The sequence below is a fragment of the Helianthus annuus genome, chromosome 16 (assembly GCF_002127325.2).
Source record: "Helianthus annuus cultivar XRQ/B chromosome 16, HanXRQr2.0-SUNRISE, whole genome shotgun sequence".
Taxonomy (NCBI): domain Eukaryota; kingdom Viridiplantae; phylum Streptophyta; class Magnoliopsida; order Asterales; family Asteraceae; genus Helianthus; species Helianthus annuus.
The window spans coordinates 131,242,115-131,248,568 of NC_035448.2; positions in this window are offsets into that span (position 1 = coordinate 131,242,115).

Here is a 6,454-nt window from a genome sequence, read left to right on the forward strand (position 1 = left end):
AGGGAGTTTATTTGTTTTTCTGTACATAAATAAACATCATTTTAAAACCCTAAAAATTTGAAAAATTAAAAGCCAAAAATATGTTTTTAGTTTGTTAAAAAATTTGAAAAACCAAAAATATGTTTGTTTTTAATTTTTAACAAAAATAGAAAATTTCAAAAGTATGTGTGTTGATTGAATACGCCGAAACCCTCACGACTGAATAAACATTATTACTTTCACCAGATTGAAAAACGGTTTTCAAACTGTAAAAATCAATGTGTTGTAAATCATAGGGGTAAATACTGCTTTTAGTGTAATTCAGTGCACAGTTAGCAGAACATGGATGGCGAGACAAAGCTATCAGTATCGTGTAGTCAAATTTTCTTTTAATGATTTTGCATTTTAGGGGCAGAAAAATTGTTGTCAGAAAATCCAAAAACATTAGAAAATTTGAAAAAGCCAAAAACATGATAAAATTCGAAAATTGAGTATTTGCGTAAAAAGAGGAAATGATAGTACATCAGTAGACAGTTACAATATGCTAAAGAAATGTAATGATTAAATAGCGTTAAACAGTCTCACTGATGATATGCCGATAGGTTTTCATACATTTAGTAAACTTTTTCGAGATATAAACATAAGTAAGTTTGAATTTATACTTATTTCGTGGGGAACACTACTTCGATATATAGGTAACCCCTGAAATTTCGTTTGAAAGGTCCCTCTTTCTGAGATACTAGGTCTTTATACTCAGTGATATCTGGGGTATTATTCCGGGACTTCTGCTAAATGGAAGTTCTGACCTAGTCCCCGAATAATACTTTCTGCATTGCTTGAAAAATAGCATCGCCCTCAGCATAAAAAACGATGAAACATTGCAAAATGATAATCGTGTGCTGTTGTAAAAAAGATCCTCTAAAGGGGACACACCGAAAAGATGAAGCCGTCATCTCTCTGCGTATACGGAAGTATCGACCTGAGCTCTCACGGCCCTCGCATTTAACCCCTTACAGATATCATTTGTGGTATACTCACCTGTAAGACTGAATATTGGGATCTGGATACGAGAGTATATTCAAGAGGTGGGACACATGAATGAGTTTAAGTTTCTTAAAACAACTAATTCATATCCTCTCTTAGTTGAAATTTGTGTGAAAATTTAAGTGGATCAATATATCGACAATCTAAGTAAATTGTTTAATTCTTAATGTGTAACTAAGCTCAACGGTACTTGTGACTTTTCAAAAACTGATATGATCCTCTGACGCATACTCAAACAAAAATATTGTCTGTAAATATGTTTGTACATATTTCTTTACTGCTTTATATTTTCAGAAAAATTCAAAAAGATTTTTGATTTTGTTTTATTTTCGACAACCGATGTCTGAAATGCTGAGTTTCAAAATCTAAGTAAGCTGATTGTGTTTCTGAAAAATAAAACAAGTTCATTAATTTGATACTTGAATTAAATTCAAAAATCAAAAACAGTTTGTGATATCTCCAAGGTCATTAATTTGGACTTGGATGATTAACTGTGAGGGAGTTGGATTCTTTAATGCTGCTAAATCATTTAGTTTGTTGATAGGGGGAGTAGTTAAAAAGTTGAATAGAGCCAGATTACGATGTCTTGAAAATTGAATGTTCAAAATGTTTGTACTTATAAATGTTTGAGTGATTGCAGATAGTCCAGACTACGATCCCAAGAGCAGAGTCTAAGGGGGAGTCTAAAGACAAGCTTGAAGCTAGGGGGAGCTTGTAGATGAAAAGCTAGGTGTCGATCCCAAAGCACGGAAGCTTGACAAAAGGGGGAGCCTGAAGCTGATGGAAGAAGAGAAAGATTAATGGATGCTTATAATGTTACAACTTGAATGAGAAGGCAGAATGATCAAGACTGAAGATGTGTCATGTTAATGATTAGACACTGAAGACTTCGTCAATATCCGAGGGGGAGTCTGTTAGTGCATTACGTCTATTGACTTCGTCTTGTATCAAGTAATAGGATAGAATAGGATTATCAGTGCCCGAGGTTCGAGAAACAAGTTTTAGTGGATATATGGCTGATTCCGCTCGAAAGTGCAAGGAGCCATTTCGAGGGAAATCAGAAACTTCTGATTCCACTCGAAAGTGTTCCTTGACCATTTGGAGCGGAATCACACTAGTATAAATAGTGCACTTGTTATTTCTTTTGGTACGCGACTTCCGGATTTGTAACGAAGTGCTGCCAAAATCTATTCAGGTTGTAATTGATGTTAAAATCAATATAAGTGACATATTTAATAGTATCAAGCTGTTTCCACGTCCGTTTCACTGATTCCGCCTTTGAACCGGATTTAAAGCTCTTCTGATCGACTCAGTCGGGTCAAACAACGATCCTACAATCTTGATAAGTTCACTTTTGAAAATACTGCTGTCAAGACTAACAGTGCAGGTCCATCTGAGAATTCATCACCAGACTATGGGTATGAGATCATCATTCCTCAACAAAAGTCTGCCACAATGGGAAGAGCAGCAGATGTCCAAAACAACTGTTAAAGCTCAACCACTGCTACCTCAACAGTTGTTGACCAAAGTAGCCCATTAAGCACTGCTTCCACATCATCAAGCACTGTTGATAAAAGTCCTCAAACAGGGGATCAAAGTCAGCATGTGTCCACACCTTTACCCCCTATGCCACCACCTTTTGAAGCCACTGCTGGGTCATCAAAGTCACCAGCAGTGGTTAGCTCAGATGATACACATCTGCAGCCCTCACCACTCAATGCCATTGTTCCATACCAAGGAGAGCTCATCTTCTTGAAATCTCATCCACCAGATCAAATTATTGGCAACATCAATGAAGGGGTGCTCACAAGGAGTCAATCCCAAAACATTTGTCTTTTTGCTGGTTTTCTATCACTCCATCAGCCAGTCAAGTACCAAAAGGCACTGAAAGACAACAGCTGGGTAGAAGCCATGCAAGAGGAGCTCCAACAGTTTAGAAGACAACAAGTATGGGAGCTTGTTCCATTGCCGGAGGGTGTGAGTCCTATTGGCACAAAATGGGTCTTCAAAAATAAAACTAATGAAAAGAGTATTGTTGTCAAGAATAAAGCCAGGCTTGTGGTTCAAGGCTTCAGACAAGAAGAGGGCATTGACTATAATGAAACTTTTGCCCCTGTTGCAAGACTTGAAGCAATCAGATTATTTCTGGCCTTTGCTGTCAACCACAACATCAAGGTGTATCAAATGGATATCAAATGTGCATTCCTCTATGGTAAGATTCAAGAGGAGGTTTATATTTGTCAACCTCCAGGTTTTGAGGATCCATTTAATCCAGATCATGTCTACAAGTTGAATAAAGCTTTGTATGGCCTGAAACAAGCACCAAGGGCCTGGTATGAAACTCTTTCCACCTTTCTACTTTCCATTGGTTTCACCAGAGGCAGAATTGACAAAACACTGTTTTTAAAATGGAGAGGGAAGGATTTGATGATTGTCCAAATTTATGTGGATGACATCATATTTGGAAGCACATGTAATAAAATGTGTGAAGAGTTCAGGCAACTCATGACAGCTGAGTTTGAAATGAGTGCAATGGGTGAACTCCAGTGCTTTCTTGGTCTCCAAGTAAGGCAACTGCAAAATGGCACTTTCATCCATCAAGACAAACATGCCAAAGAACTTTTAAAGAAATTTGATATGGATGATTGCAAGCCATGCAGTACACCCATTGCAACCAATAAATTGGTCATGTCTGATGAAAAGGATGATTTGGTTAATCAGACCTTATATAGAAGCATGATTGGGTCTTTATTGTACCTAACTGCATCTAGACCAGATATCATGTTTGCAACATGTGTCTGTGCAAGATCCCAGTCAGCCCCTAGAAAGTCAAACCTTATTGCTGTAAAAAGGATATTCAGATACCTAAAAGGTACTCCCACACTTGGTATCTGGTATCCAGCTGATGGTAAAATTGAGCTATCAGGTTTCTCAGATAGTGACTTTGCTGGATGTGACAAGACAAGGAAGTCCACTTCAGGAGGGTGCCAATTCCTAGGCAATTGCTTAGTGTCTTGGCAAAGCAAAAAGCAAGCAGCTGTTTCCACATCCACTGCTGAGGCAGAATATATAGCTGCTGCAAGCTGTACAACCCAACTGCTTTGGCTTCAAAATCAGTTGCTGGATTTTGGTATCACTGCCTTGAAGACACCACTCATGTTGGACAGCCAGGCCCCAGAAAATATTATCAAAAATCCAGTTTCTCATTCAACCACCAAACATATTGACATCAGACATCACTTTGTGAGGGATTGCTATGAAAAAGGTTTGATTTCTCTGCATCATGTTCCAACTAAGGATCAGCTGGCAGATGTGCTAACCAAAGCATTAGACACATCCACCTTTGAAAGCTTGATCTCTAGGATTGGCATGCTAAACATGGAATAACAGGCAAAATCGTGTTTTTTATGAATAAAAGCATTAAAATGTTTTCAGAAAATCAAAAATCCATCCTTAAAAATAGCTAAAAATGAATTTTTCATTAAAATCCTAAAAAGTCTGCCATAACCACTGATGAGTTCAAAAGTCTGCTCTACTTCAAAAGTTTGTCCACTGCTGAAAGTCATCCCCTGTTCTCATATTCCTTTGATAAGCACTGATGTTCAAAATCAGTGATTGTATCCACTGATATGCTATCCACTGATAGTAAAAATCATCCACTGCTTCCATTACCGTTGCAACCACTGCTTTCACCAGTAGTTTTCGCAAAAGTACTGTCCTTCATTTCACCAGGGGATGGCACGTGGACAGTACTACAAGTGTTGAACCCACTGGTTTGCACTTGGACAGTGGTTACATCAATAAGACTTCCTTGGAGGCAATTCCTTCTATAACACCTCTGTTATCTGCTAGTGAGTTTGTCTTAACCACTGGTTCCATCAAAAGATTATCAAGTGTTGAAGGAAGAAGACCCCAGTACCAAGAAAAAGGGGCATCAGTTGTTGATGTTTGGAGTACACTCCATACCTCAACCTCTGACAAAACCACTACTAGTGGGAAATCAGATGATCCCATTAAATTGGGTGATGGTTTAAAGTACCAGGAATTGACGGCAAGAGTTAAAAAACTGGATACCTCTGTTGCAGAAATCAAAGAAATGCTGCATCAGTTGTTGACAGTTCAAATGGTACAATCCACTGCTGTTCCACCTCAAGCACCTGCTCCACCACCAGCAGATGTTACAAATGAGCTCTGGAACCTTTTTCAACCTTTTCTCCAACAACAACAACAGATGGCTGATCAGCAACATGAAAAACATGTTCAAGAGCTGAGAAACACAATGGAGTCTAGGTTCAAGAACACATAAGCAGACATCAAGGCTATAAAGGCCCATCTGTTGACAACCGCTGGCACTGCTCCTCCAACAGTTCTTTTTATTGATGAACTCCCCCTAGATAATGCCAAAAAGGGGGAGAAAATTCAGGAGTGGAGAAAGAAAGGGATTGATAATGGTCTGTATATTGAGCCAGAAAAGGATGCTATGCTAAGGAAAATTCCCTTGCCAGATGGCAGCAAGAAGGTTGATGTTACCCAGAATGCACTTGATGAAGGTGTAATAAGTGTAAAAAGGGATAGAGCGGCAAAGGATATATCAAGGTGGAATGAGGAGAAAAGAACTTACATGGAGCTGAATGCGCAGGGTTGTTCTGGGTTAAAGGATGTTCAAAATCCTGTGCCAAAAAGAAATCTTACTAGAAAAGTAAGGAAACCCAAGTCCACACCATCCAGACTTAGGGCTGTAAACGAACCGAACGAACACGAACAAGGACATGTTCGTGTTTGTTCGTTAAGGAAATTAACATGTTCGCGAACTGTTCACGAACGCATTGTCACACCCCAACCGATGGCGGAATCATCGGGACGCGGCACGAGGCCTATATTTTAGATGAGTTTCTAGACTTCCTAGCTTGATTTGATGTAGACTTCGACTAAGCCTGCAACATACGTTAAAATAATGTCAATACAAAAATATTGGCGAGTATACAGGTTTGATATGTAATAACATAATAGATTAAAAAGTGCTGCGAATTTCCACATGCATAAACGTAATACACGACATATATACTCACAAAACCGATACTACCAGCTAAGTCCTCGATGCTCGACTCTTCGATGGCATAACTAGACCCCGTCGGGCGCAATAGTACTATACTAGTCTGGGTGGGACGTCACGAGTATAAGTCCTAGCATACATGCAACTAGCATCACATATATCTATGCAAACAGTTATTCGCAAGTGATAGATTGATAACTTGAATCATTCGTTTGATAAGTCGATTTATAAGGAACGTATGTTACACCCAAAATTAGATAAAAAGGGTCAAGTATACTCACAGTGCGTATTCGGTTGGATTGACGGGATGGTGCCTGAGAATGTCCTGATTTCAGACTAATTGCATAAGTATTGGGTTACGCGTTAAACAGTATCGAA